This window comes from Thermobia domestica, chromosome 15 (genome assembly GCF_964235325.1).
Source record: "Thermobia domestica chromosome 15, izTheDome1.hap1.1, whole genome shotgun sequence".
Classification (NCBI taxonomy): domain Eukaryota; kingdom Metazoa; phylum Arthropoda; class Insecta; order Zygentoma; family Lepismatidae; genus Thermobia; species Thermobia domestica.
In genome coordinates this window covers 164,866,923-164,881,821 of record NC_137468.1, presented here as the reverse complement: position 1 = coordinate 164,881,821, position 14,899 = coordinate 164,866,923, and the positions used below count along the sequence as shown (strand labels likewise).

The 14,899-nt window shown below is 36.0% G+C and overlaps 1 non-coding gene across 1 annotated transcript; it reads right to left on the bottom strand.

Moving 5' to 3' along the window:
* Positions 1 to 13,812: 13,812 nt before the first annotated feature.
* Positions 13,813 to 13,887, bottom strand: TRNAR-UCG (transfer RNA arginine (anticodon UCG)). The gene has a single exon. It is a non-coding gene; the product is annotated as a tRNA-Arg (tRNA).
* Between the last annotated feature and the right edge of the window lie 1,012 nt (positions 13,888 to 14,899).

Sequence of the window (14,899 nt, the reverse complement as noted above, 5' to 3'; positions counted from 1 at the left end):
GCGCGAGCTGGGATCGAACCAGAGACCCCAAGCACCGGAGGTGAACGCTCTACCACTGAGTCACCGCGCCTCCCCCCCCAAGAGTTTGAGGAATACATATACTTTAATCAATTGTCTATTAATATACTAGTACAAAACGTGAAAGTCCTATGTCGGTAGTGCTTTTGTCCCCTCAAGCGAAGTCTCAAATGATGTCCCTGGTTGTAGCATACATCCAGTATTGCCAAAGAGGATTTCCCCCTCATATCTCTTGTAATTCGCACTGTCCAGATATGGATACGAAGCGTAAAGAACATTTTTTGCACAACGACTGTGGTAACCATAATTATCTAGTGATATCAATATAAAGTGGTGTATTTAGGATTTTGTTTCGGGGACGGGCTATGCACAACTCGTGAATAAGATTTACATTTTTCCTTTTGGGTGCTGAAAAAATTTTATTGAAATTGTGGATATACGAAATTCATTTCGGGGGGGCTAGAACCCGATAGCCACCCACTAAATACGCCATTGTCAATATATTAACGGATACAACTTGTTTGAACATTTTTGTTATTGTATGCATTATAAACATATGGTGAATTAATATTTTACTTGTAGTTACAAATGGCTACTTTATTGGTTAAAACAAGAAAAATGACTCGAGCGGGACCTTTTGCGCGTGAGGTGTAGATACTCCTCACTTTGCGAGTTGATAATTTAACGCTTTCTATCATATATGCTGAGAGTCGGAAACTTTAAGACGGGTTTTCGGGCTATTGCAGTTTGTATATTGACACTTTAAATATACACTCTAACCTCGCGAAAGGTTGCCCTGAAGTTCATACACCAAAGTCTGCTTTCCCCTTGTCAGTAACTTGTATATATTTCCTACTCGGTTATACACGTTTTACAGTTATTTCCAGTAACCTTGAACGACAGGGACACGAACATATACACACTGAGAACATTTAAAATTCCAAGCTCTCATACCGGGAATCGAACCCGGGACCTCGACCACCAGAGACGCACGTGCTAGCCACTAGACCACACAGGCTAGTTATAAAACAACCTCGTTTTAAGTTCTACTACAAAAGCTCGAGATATGCACTTGTAATATTTTGAGTGATTTATTCCAGAGAGCCAAAGTATTTTACATTAAATCCTTTTCCTTGTCTCGTTTTTATTGTGTTTATTCTTTGTATTTTTCTCACAGTCGTACGAAAAAGGAAATACATTTTCGCTACAGTGTCCAGAAATACTATTTTAACTGATCATAAAACAGATATCTGTCGGTAAAGTAATATGGGATAACGTGTGGTATTCTATTTTCATACCGAGTTCTTTTGTGGCTAAGCGGTTAGCGTACGCACCTTTGACGTAAGAGACCCGGTTCGATTCCCGATGTAAGCTCATGTCGTTCGGATTCCACGCTTATTAGTAGATAAACGTCTCATATAGCCTCGCTGCCGAAAACTCAAAATCAACTAAATATTATTTTTATACTATCAATAGAAGCAAGGGGTAGACGATATTATCCTGCTAAAAGCATGTATTTATTTCTCTGGCACATATTACAAAGCATCGGATTATTTGCGACATTAATTACAAAAGCTTCAAGAAAAGGAAATTTTATGAACATTAAGTCGTTTCAAGCGTTCAAATCGCTTTATAACAATCCAGATTATGAATTACAATAACTTTTTTACGTTGTAATTAAAAATACAAGCATATATTGCTTTTTTATCTTTCTCACATACTCTCTCTCTCTTTCTCTACATATACACCTGTATATTGCAATAGGTATCAGTAACATGAATAATTTTCATTTTGGACTTGTGGTTTAAGGTTGGTATTCAAATTAGAAATATGTTCCCATTATAACAATGTTAACGGTGTGCATAAATATGACTGAGCTTTGAAACGTGACACTTCATCTGAATCTGTTTTTTCAAGCACTTCAAAACAGAACTTTAAAGAAATGTTTCCATACATTGAAAAAAAAACTTCCTGCGTAGATTCGAACTGTTGCCCTCCAATGTTAGAATTTTAAGAGCACTACTGAACACGCTTGACGAATGAGACAACTTATGAAAGAATACGTTGTAATATTGCTAATATATAGCTCCAAGCGCAGGTTCACACTTGAAGTTTTAAATAGTCGTTTTCTCCCTATTTCAGTAATTTCAATTGAAGATGTTGAATGATTTTGCATATTGGAACTGTGCATAAAGTGTGAATTGCAGAATTCAACGCAGAAATAACCAGTTGTCTGTTCAGTTCATGTTTCTGTTTAATAACGTGACATGTTAGTGAGTGTTCCTAATACCTGTGCACTGTGTTAGTTTAACTCTAATTTCCCACGGGATATTCTTCGCGTAATTATTAGACAGACTAAGAGTGTTTGCACACGATATCGATAAAATCGAAGGAAGCCTCGAAATATCGGCGTCGGCGTACTTTGCACACGTCGCCGACAATATCGGTGGAAGCCCCGACAATATCGTTGCCGGTGATGAGCGAAGTAAGCGACACACAATATATTCTGCACTGTTTCTAAAAATCTTCTCCATATATGAAACAAATAAAAGTAATAATAATCGGGAAAATTATTTTTTAAAACAAGGATTACAAAAACTGTTCTGAAGAGGTGTGGGTACGAGACAAAATAGGCCTATGTCTAAGCATGTTTAGATTTAACAGTGCCGTTTTAAATAGATGCCGTAAACATATTATTTTCGTTTCGATGAGAATTGATGCTGCGGTACATTGCAAACTATATTAGTTTTAATTTTTGTTGAAACACTGTTACATATTGTACGTATGTATATTATTTTGTTTTCCATGCAATTAACACTAATGTCATAGTAGATTAAATGTTAAGATTCGAATTAGTAATTTTGTTTTACATTGCTCCATACATATACTGGCGCAAATCCCAGCGGGATGAAGGGGACATTTCCCATCCAATCTTGGAACTGGGGGACTGTCCCCCCCAATAATCCGATTTGAAATGTGTTTTTTGGGGGGAGAAATTTGATTATTTATGTCCGGTCGCCAGAAAGTAAAGTGAGATGAAATTAATGTCCACTCAGAATAAGCTTCAAATCTGCCCACCTCCCAATGTTAAAGACAACTCTGCTCCCCTGATTCTTCACAACATTGTTTCTCGACTATAGAAATATTTTATATATATATATAATATGGGAACAATCTTACCCCCCCCCCCCCCCAATGTTGTAGACAGATTTGCGCTGATGCATACATACCTGTCATATCTTGTTTCTTCTTGTCCATGAAATCAAAATCCTGGGCAAAGCTTGCATAAACTTCTCGCCATGCTTTTTGCTTTTCAATTCTGTCCTTGAAATAGTCTATCTTATCCCATATGCAAGGTCTACATTCCACAAGTTCAATAAGGGTTAAAATATCGAATGGAAAAACTCTTGCCATCTCTAAAAATCTAAGCAAAACTAGAAAGGTAGGAATTCCATTAGAAATAAAATAGATGAACTAGACGTACTAATTAGAAACGACAGTGAGCTGATGAACCCAGATGTATTTTGTATTACCGAACACTGGTTGAGAGAAAGTGAAATAGAGTATACAGTCCTACCAAATTATATATGTGTTGGGCGATTTTGCCGGACCTTCAGTAGATGCGGTGGTGCTTTAATGTTTGTGAGAAAAATATTAAAGTATAAAGTAAGAAACAACAGCATGTATCTAAATGAAGAACAGACATTTGAGCATGCGGTAATAGAAATCGAAAAATCAGGACATAGGTTCATTATAATAGTCATGTATAGAACACCTGACAGCTCTTTTCCCCGTTTTATTGAAAAATTAGAACAACTGTTAACTCTAGTTAAGCAAGAAAGTAAACCAATCGTATTATGTGGCGACCTAAACATTGATTTCCTGACACCATCAAATCATCTAACATTATTATCAAACACTTTGCAATCCTTCGGCCTACAACACACTATAAACACCCCAACCCGCATTACAGAAAACTCAGAATCTTGTATAGATCAAATTATAATAGATAATGAAACTACATCCTTTAAAGCATATAATCTTAACACATCACTCTCCGACCATAATGCAGTTCAAATAAATATAACACTTCAACCCCAAGATCGGAAAATTGATAGAAAAGAATGTAAGTGGGCAAGAAACTTTCATGAAACGAACGTTAAGTACTTTCAATATCTTCTCAGCAAGGAAGACTGGGCGGACACATTACTAGAAAATGACGTAAACAATAAATACAGACAATTCATTAATACCGTTAGGCACTATTTCGAAATAGCCTTTCCACTTAAGAAGATAAAGGTATATTCTCAAAAAACTAGATGCAACTGGATAACACGAGGCATAATTAATTCCTGCATGAGAAAGAAACAACTACATACAGTTGTGAAAAGGACGAATAATAGAAAACTAAAAGAATATTTTAATAAATATAGAAGTATTCTTAAAGGAGTAATAAAAGAAGCAAAGAAAATGACTAACTAACTAACTAACTCTATGGCCTATGGAACCCGGAGGTTCAGTGCCGCGTTCACAAAAGGTCTCCACTGACTTCTATCCTTAGCTAATTGCATCCAGTTTCTACTTTGTATTCCTATCTCTGTGAGATCCATCTTAATATTATCCTCCCATCTGCGCCTAGGTCTTCCTAATGGTCGTTTTCCTATGGGTCTACCAGTCAAGACTTTGAAAGCGTTTCTACTTTCTTCTATTCTAGCTACATGACATGCCCACCTAAGTCTCCTAGACTTGACGACCCTAACAATGTTGGGTAAACCGTATAAACTATGTAGTTCCTCGTTATGAAGCTTCCGCCATTCCCCAGCAAAGAAAATGCACACATCAAATAGGATATCTAAATCTGATAACAAGAACAAAGCACTATGGCAAGTAGTAAACGAACAATCAACCGCATCAAAACCGCAAGAAATAGGAATTAGAAAAATAATACACCATGGCCAAGAAATAACCAATAAACACCATATTGCAAACCTACTTAATGATTTTTTTGCCAACGTTGCGAAAACATACATTCTGAGTCTGAAAAGACAAACAACATAAAATTATCTAGTAATTCTGTATCTATATACTTAGTACCTACCACAGAGTTAGAAATAAGATCGATTATTAAAAAAATGAAGACGAAAAGATCTTCTGGGCCCGACGATATTCCTTATTATTTGCTTAAAATGTGTGCCGAATATTTTCTTATACCGTTGACTGATATATGAAATTCCTTGAAACGGGAACATTTCCAGAAGATCTTAAAGTTGCAAAAATAAGACCTATACACAAAAAAGGATCAACTACTGACCCAGGAAATTATCGTCCTATCTCTATTCTATCTGTTTTCTCCAAAATTTTAGAAAAAGTTATGTATAACAGATTGGTGCCCTTTTTAGAAAAGAATAATATCTTCACGAAGAGCAAATTCGGGTTTAGGAAGTGCAAATCAATTAGCAATGCTGTAGTTGCTTTTCTAAGTGACATATATAAAGCGAGAGAGAGAAGAAATAAAATATATGGAATTTTTCTGGATCTCACAAAAGCCTTTGACCTTGTTAATCACAAAATTTTATTGAATAAATTGCGTAGTTATGGTATTAGAGGTCATGCTAATTTATGGTTCCAACCCTATTTGACTAACCGCATGCAATATGTAGAAATAGGTCCAACCAAGTCAGAGGTAAGACACATTAGGCACGGAGTTCCACAAGGATCAATATTAGGTCCTATACTTTTCCTTATATATATTAACGATTTTCCCGATTATATAGTTCCAAACAAAAGCGTACTTTTTGCGGATGATACAAACATTTTAGTTGAAATTCCAAATAACATTTGCTCCGAGGAATTCATATTTAAGAACACGACAGATAAAATTGCAGAATGGATAAAAGTAAACCAACTTAACTTAAATACAGCGAAAACAACTATAATGAGTTTTAATGAAGGAAAACTGAACTCTCTAAATATACATCAAATACATATAGACGGGGAACTCATGCAGATATCTGACACTTGTAAATTTTTAGGGTTAAAATTAGACTCTAAGTTAACATGGAATGATCACGTGAATGATTTGTTGAGAAAACTAAGTGCGAAAATATATCTTATACGTAAAGTTAGTAAGATTCTAACTACAGAAACATTGAAAATTTATTTTGGATTGATCCAGTCAATTCTATCGTATGGAATCATTTTCTGGGGTAATACCTGTTATGCGAAGAAAGTATTTACAATGCAGAAGAGAATGTTACGAATAATGTTATCAGTTCCGTTTCATACACCAAGTAGACCACTGTTTCAGAAACTTAAACTATTACCATTGCCATGTATATACATTCTCGAAACATCATCATTCATACATATGAATAAAAGAAACTTTCAACTCAATTCAGACCTACACCAATACAACACAAGAACAACCAATCATATTCATATACAAAATTTCCGTCTAACAAGAACTCAAAATTCGTTACACCACATAGGAATAAAACTTTATAATAAATTACCAAATCGTGTCAAACGAATGCCAGGCTAGCAGTTTAAATAAGTTACTGTTACTTAAACATCTTTTCTATGGTTTAGATGAATACCTTCAGTGTGGTCTTTCTTTGTAATGTAAATATTACGATTTATTTGAATTTTGAAATATATAAAATATGGTACAATTTATATTTTCTCTAAAAATACACTTTTAGTTTTATTGTTACGTATATATTTTGTATTATATATATATATATATATATATATATATATATATATATATATATATATATATATATATATATATATATATATATATATATATATATATTATATAATTTTTTAATAATTGTAATGTTACTTATATCGTTTCTCTTGTAATTATTATTATTATTAATTGTAATACTAACTGTATTTCTTGACGAAGCCATGAACGCTAAGTTCTTACGGCGGAAAATTAAATAAATAAATAAATAAATGCAATAATACACAACCTTTTCACCCAGTCACTGTAGTAGCTAAACTGCAGAACTCTATCAGGGGGTCGGTCCCAGTACAAAGGGGAGAGGGAAAACTTGGATACATAGCTTTGGTCTTTGTTTCCAATTGCCATTCCAAGAATTCTTTTTAAAAAATGGGGGATTTGGAATAGTTTTGGAAGTGAGAGAAAAAATCTGTATGAAGTCACATCCCTGTTGTTTAGATCACAATCAAGAAAATGCCAAATGAGTCACTTGTTCTCGGAGCTTTGCAAAGCGTGTTTAATTGTGCTGGTTTCGTTTCAAAATAATAATAATTCTACTTCGCTTATTGAGCGAAACCTGGAAAAGTAATCTGCATACAATTCTGATTAAAATAAAAGGAAGTAATAATAATCAGGATTTTTTCCATATGCTTATGTTCACAGTGTATCTAACTTTGAAAATTACGCTTAAATTAATTTCCAGAATGTATTAAAATTTAAATGCATTAATAGATTAAAAAAATATACCATCAAAGAGTATGTGTGTGAAGGAGTGGAAAATAATCAAGAAATTAGTTATCTAAATTTCCTATATTCTATTTGGTAATAGCTATTTAGAGGGAAACCAGTACTCTTCAGACTTCCCACATTTTATACTTATTTAACAAAGGGAATTAGGTACTCCAAAACAGAGAGTGTAAAAAAATAATAAGCTGTTCCGAAGTTGTTTATAGGACAAGATGATAATAATATTACCAATTGTAATAGAAAAAAATGGAAACAAAATTGCAAAGACAAGAATACACAGCGCCTTTCACTCACACTCTTCATTTAACCCATTGGCCGGCCGACATTATCGGCCGCATGTGCATCCAATCATAAGAAAACATTGCCCCCGACAATATCGGGGGCTTCGCCGACAGCATCTGCGTGTCGGAGGGTCGGTCGATAATATCGATGGCGTGTGCAAGCTACGATTTGAATACATTGAAGTCGATTTCACCGCCGACATTATCGGTGCTTCCACCGATATTATCGTTGCCGTGTGCAAACGTACTAAGATTTCATAAGAATAAAGGTTTTCTGCTTACCATTTTCTTATTTTGCTTTATTTTTTTCTCTAAAATTATAAATAATTATTCATTAGTACATTGTTTTGTTAAGGAAAGCACAAAGAAGCGATAATGTATTAAGAAAACTGAGTTATTAATGAAAATAAGAAAAGTTACAGTATATGCGAATTTTTTATTGCGGAGCACAGTCTTCTGCAACCTCTATGTACAGAAAGGATGAAAATAAACTAAATTAAACTAAACAAATAATAGCTAAAAAATTTCAAACGTCAAGAAACAAAAAATTTAAAAATTATATTTTCTTCGTGCATGAGACATTCATTTTAGTCTCTGAAAGTGAACAGTTAATTTCTCCAACGCAGGAGTTTTGGCGTCAGTGAAATTTGATAAGCCCAGTACATTTGTACTCAAGAACAAAAGGTACTTTATTTCGTGTTTTAGCCAGGTTTATGTTCTCACGCACTTTTAACTTTGATTTTGTGAACCTGTGGGAATGAACTTTGATCATTGGTCAATTTTTGAAATAGCAAAAGACAATTGTTGGTCACGTGTAAAATCTGACCAATCAAGAAAACCATGCTTTTTCGTTGTTTGGCTCTTAGCACCAGCCCGCCAGTCTAACTGTGACTCAACCAACGCCAGCCTCGTGTGCGAGGGAATCACAATTTCGAAAAGTTTCGTTTCAAGCACATTCCAAACGGTAGCCCCATTTTGAACGATATAAGCACGTTGAACAAGTGTTCGCAGTCAAGAGTGTAAAGTAGTCAGCTACGGTGGTGAACGAAGTTTTTGTCAAAATGCCGATGTATTTGATTTATTTGATTGAGCTCAAAGTTATTTTATATCTGACAGGTTCGTATAACACCATAATTACTGTAATCTTATTATAGTGGCAGTAAATGGTTCGCCATAGTTGGCAACAGTTCGTTGAACGCCAGAAGTATATCTTTACATGCTTTAAGCATACAGCTGTTTTGCGCCAACCACTTATTAAGTATAGTGAAAAAGATCGAACTGCCGTAGTGAACAATCTCAGTGAAGATATTAGCAGCAATGGAGGGACCTGTACCCTGCAAAACACATCCAGCAGTTTTATACACTTGGAAAACATCAAGAATTGATCTAAAACAAACCAATGGTAGAAAGAGAAGCAGTCCCCTCCCCCTAGTGTCGATAAAGTGCATATCAATCAAAGTATTTTACCTCACACTGCACGACTCAAACACGTACGTACAATTAATAAAAAGTGATATAAAGTAAAAGCCATAATTAAGAATACATTAAAAAAGGAATATATATATATATAGTAATAAAAAATAAAGCGCGCGTATATATATTTGTATATTAAAGGTTTATGTATTGTTCAACACAGTGTAAAGTATTAATTTTTATCTTGCTAACAAAGTTATAATATATATTCCTCAGAAAAATTTTCATGTTTAATTTAAACAACTAATGTTTACCTGTGTCACAGTATTAATATTGTTTGCATATCTAGACTACTAATTATAATTAGTAGTAATTATTATTTCAGCTTCACATCGTTCACCAATTCTTTTTTTTCTTCTTCTTTCTTTCTTTCTTTCTTTATGGTAAACATTCAACTTTCGGCTGATTATTCCAGCAATCAACCGGAAGGAAAGTGTTTATAAAGAGAAGTTCACCGGGAGTTCTTAAGTTGACATAACCACAGCAACAGGACATGACGTCACTTAATGTCGTCACTACCCTGGAGCACTTAATGCGCAGTGTATCCATAAGCAAGGCAGCTCTGTTGACAGTATTACTGTTGAGATAATATGCCAAGGTGGATTATAATTTAAGACATACCTGGAATTTGTTCGTGTACTGGTGGACAATAAAAAACACACATTATGTTGTTACAGCGGTTGTGTGAGTTGCGTTTTACATTCAACAAACGAACAAGATTATACACAACCAATGCACTGAATAATACGTAAATAATTGCGGCTTGTCCCATCAGAGGCGGGAAGAACGCCGGGATTTTTTTTAAAATCTCATTTCGTGCTGCGCACTGATACGTGTATCAAGATTGAATTTCAGGTTTCCTCAGTTATGTTCTATTTTATAAGTGTACTGACATTCATTATATATTAATTTATTTTAGCACCAAATTAACTCTTGTGGGTTTAGTAAGTGTTTTGGAGGGGCAGAAACGGGATTAAGAATACGTGGACATTTTTAAAATTACAATTTACAGGTAAAAGTTGTTAATTCAGAACAAAAGACAAATGTTTAGGGAATTTATTTATGAAGGCGCAGATTATGTAAGTCATCTGTGACAATAAGATGTTGCTTTAATTCTATGAAACTCTCCATAAGGGCGTTATTCCAGGGCTGCAAACTAATGTACAAGGGACTTGAAATATGACTATTTCACTGCCTGAACCTACCCTAACCTAACCCGAACTACTGATACTCTACTACTACTAGTATAATATTATTACTATTACTACTCAACGACTACCATTACTGCCTTACTATACTACTACTACTACTGCTACTAGCCTATTATTATACTATCATTGCTACTACCAGAGCCGAAACCAGCTACAAAGGTTTGGGAGGACCGTGAATATGTTACGGGGGGCCAAGTCTTTAAAATTATCTTATAAATATCTAAATTGTATTTTATTTGTATTAATAATAAAATTTTGTATTGAAGTCTGGAGGGGCCACAAAAAGTTTAGAGGGACCTGGCTCCCCTCTGGTTGCGGGCCTGGCTACTACTAAACTACTACTCTACTACTACTGCCTTACTACTACTATAGTATCATTACTACTATTACTACTACTAAGTGTGCACCCATAAATTTAAAAAATGTAATTTTTGAACAATTATCTCTTGTAGCGACCCTGAATTTTACCTGTTCCTGGTGGATCACTGGCATGCGCCAACACATGTATAGTCTAGAAGGCGTCTAGTCTATTTTCATCGAGAAATGTGGGACACATGTATAGTCTAGTCTATTTTCATCGAGAAATGTGGGTTTCAAACTAATATGAATTTGTCCACGTATTATTGATCTGAACTGCGGAAATTGCTCTATCCCAATTTAAGGATGCACATGAACACTGATGTAATAAAGTAATTATGCAGCCTATACCTAAGCTACACGAGGTTTACGTTTACGCACCCACCGTTTCAACTTTTGAAGTATTTCGTTTTATTAGCTTATCGACGTCGACCATACATTAGACGCCGCATGGACAAAGTCGCACATAGTACGAACTATTCGCAAAATCAAAGTAGGCAAATCACTTATCGACAATATTCGGATTTATTACTGCCTTAAAATGGGGAGGTCCTTAAGTGACATGAATTCCCGCCTATATCTGTGTGCATTGTGGATTACACGCACAACATTTAATGGATTTATCAAGAAATACTGAACCCACAGGTTCAGCACCCACATAACTGCATTACTTATGAACAAGGGCGCCCATCAAGGGGGGAAAGGTGGGGTGCTCGCCCCCTAAAAGGAAATTGTACTTGGGAATACTGAAAACCCAATAGAATTTTTACATTACTTACAGCAAAATTTGAAACTATATTTGAAACGTCGCTTATACTTCCCCCCTTGCAAACCATAACATGGGCACCCTTGCTTATGGACTGCACACTAAGAAAAATCTGTTCTCCGGACAGCGGTATATTGTACAAATATGCAAAATCCTCTTGCTTACTACAGGAATCAGTATGGAGCATATGCTACATACCCACTGCCCTTAGATGTTACATCATGCCATTGCAGGATGTCTGACATCTAACAGTTTTCCGTATACCACCTATGTTACATTCTGCAGCTATATTCTATTCTACTATGGACATTCTGCGTCGATTTGTATGTGAGATCCTGACCGCCTATATTGTTTCATACGGAAAGTACGTATAGAAGGAACACTTATACGGAAAGTAAGTTTTACAAACATGCGTTTTCAGTTCTACGTTTGCTGTACGTTAAGTCCAAAAACCACAGGAATTATGCATGTAACCTACCGTTTAGAGTACGCTACCTACATTTTTTTTCTCAGTATGTGCTTTGAAAACTAGCCATATGTCGGATTACTGGGAAAAACCATTTTTTGTTGAAAATCATTGCTGTTTTCTTAAATGTTTTTGAGGTTAATCTACCTAAAGCCAAACATACCACTAACTAAAGAGTTTCAGACAGTATTGCTGAGCATGAGTAGTCGCTAATGCTCTCGCCTTTGGTCCTGGGCTCGATTTCCGGCAGGGTCAGTCAGTCGAAAAGGTGTAACAGCTTTTTCAGGTTAGCTATCCTAAATGAGTTTTTTCCTGGGATTTCCTCATTCACATCAGGTAAATGCCGGGATGGTATCCAATTTACAGGCCTCAGGCCGCTTCTTTCCTTATCCGTTCCTTATATCCCTCCCCCGAACCGTGATTGTGTGCTCGCCGAGGATGTCATCCCACCAACCTGAAATGCTTAAGGCCATATATGCCGGTAATGGACATGACTTGTATCAATAAATAAATAAATAAATATTGAAGAGCGAGCGCTAGCAAGCGAAGTCGGGTTAGAACGCCGCAATGCACGTTATATTTGTCCATTGTAATTAATAGCAAATAGTAATTGCAAAATTTTCCATTCAGCACACGGCATTTCCAGTCTACTCAGTTCACAAATTACTCACATATCAATATCAATTATCTTTCCGCAACATGAACTCATTCCACCTATAAACATTGTGTTTTTACGTAGTTTTGGTCCCCCGTAATCCTACAGAACCCGAGAAATATATTGCATACTTCTTTCGTAAATTTTGCAAATTCAAACTCATGAAATAGGACAGCACCATCGTTTTCTACATACAGTAAACGTTAAATATTTTTTACAAATTAGTAGTACAGTCCTCTTTCACACGCAGTCATTCATTTAAATCATAAATTACTGTTTTTATGTTTATGTATTCTACACCTGCATCCATTTATCCAGCGCCGTAACTTAGATTGTTTTCTTGGGAGGGGTGTAAGCATTAATACGCGTATTTGGTGCTCCTAGAAAAAAGTTGTTTCTCTAATCTTGGGCTCCCCCTTTCCATCTTTCTCTTACTATTTATAGGCCCGGGTCGTTAGTTACACCTTTGATCTCGTTCCATACATGACAAATGAATTAAGGGGGCAATATTGACAAATATCAAAGCCATACGAATAAGCATTACTTCTAGGGCCCCTAATAGAAACTTTTTTATTGAAATGGGCCCAAGACTCATTTTTGTTTTATTTACCTATTATGTGTTGTTTTGTTTATGTAATATAGAGGACATACTCGATGCTTCATTTATAATTTCATGTTCGAATCGTATATGGAGTAAGAAAATGTTGTCTTAAAATGGGTCCCTCGAACGGCGGGGAGCTTCCTTGGGGAAGCATTTGCCCTCTCCCTCCTCAAGTTACGACCCTGTCACTTATCACATACTAGGCTGGTAGCCAGCCCAAAAATTTAGGGGAAGCCCGGTAGAAGTTTGGGAGGGATTAGGATTTAGGATTTTTTGGATTTCTGGGCTTTCGGCATCTAAGGCCATTTAGCCCTTCGCGATTTGAGGGATGACGTCCCTCGGCGAGCACACAATCCGGGGAAAGGGAAGGAAGAAAGGATTGGGGAAGGAAGGAAGCGGCCTGGGACCTATAAGTTAGGTACCACCCCGGCATTTGCCTGGTGTGAATGAGGAAAACCTCATTCAGGGTGGCTGGCCTGAAAAAGCTGTTACACTTTTTCGACCGAGTGACCCCACCGGGAATCGAACCCGGGACCGCTCGCACCGAAGGCGAGAGCGTTAGCGACTACGCTACGCGGGGCCACAAGTTTGGGAGTTAGTCCCGATCCAAACATATTATAGTTAATCATCATATTATAGCTCAGCGTACAATTTTTCGACTAGAAATTTAGAGCTGGCGACCAGTGTTCAGTAGGAATGGTTTCTGCCTGAACTCACAGGGCAGCGCATTTTCTGTTTCGTAAGAAAATAATTGTCACTGAGTGAGAGAAAACACGGAATGTGAAGGCTTTCTTTGTCAAATCAAAGGACGTTTGGGGGGGGACATCTCAATTTGTACGTGAGAGATACTGGCGACCATTATTATCGGATTGGCGAGTGCGTCTGGCTTTGAAATTTTGCACCCTGTTATAGTTCACTTGCAAGCGTACTGTGAAAATTTTAGGGGACCAGTAAAGTAAAATTTAGAGAGCCCCGCCACCTAGACCTCATGGATAAGGGCCTGTCACATATTAATATGATGTAGACCTATCATTAATTTTTATGTCAATTATATATTGTGGATCTCCAAATTTTTTGTGGCAACAAATCTTTCGCGGAGCACATCATCAAATATCGCGTGTGGAAATGCTATGTTTTCATAGAAATATCTCTTGATTACTTCATTAACAGATAATCATTTTTAAACATATTTTCTTTACCGGTCTGCTACTCTAGTATAAAATTAATAAGTTGACACCAAATCAGTTGCAAACACTGCTCAACTTACTATCACATTTAGTGACGTCATATTGTGTGGTGCTCTGGTTTTGTCAACTTAAGATCTCCCGAAGTTCACCGCTACCAGGAAATGCTGGAATAAATAAGTAATAACATTAATAAAGATAGATAGAAAGTGAAAACAATCGCTGAATAATCCTGATAGTCGGTGACATACTCTTAATAAATCCAATTGGTACTGTATATTTTCTACTTCCAATTGTCTCTTGCAAATCGATTTCTCAAAACTCATTCCAAAATATTATAAACACTTAATCAGCCTCGCGTATGTCCTTTTCCTCTTAAATGTCTATTATCTATTCCAGGCAACCTGATA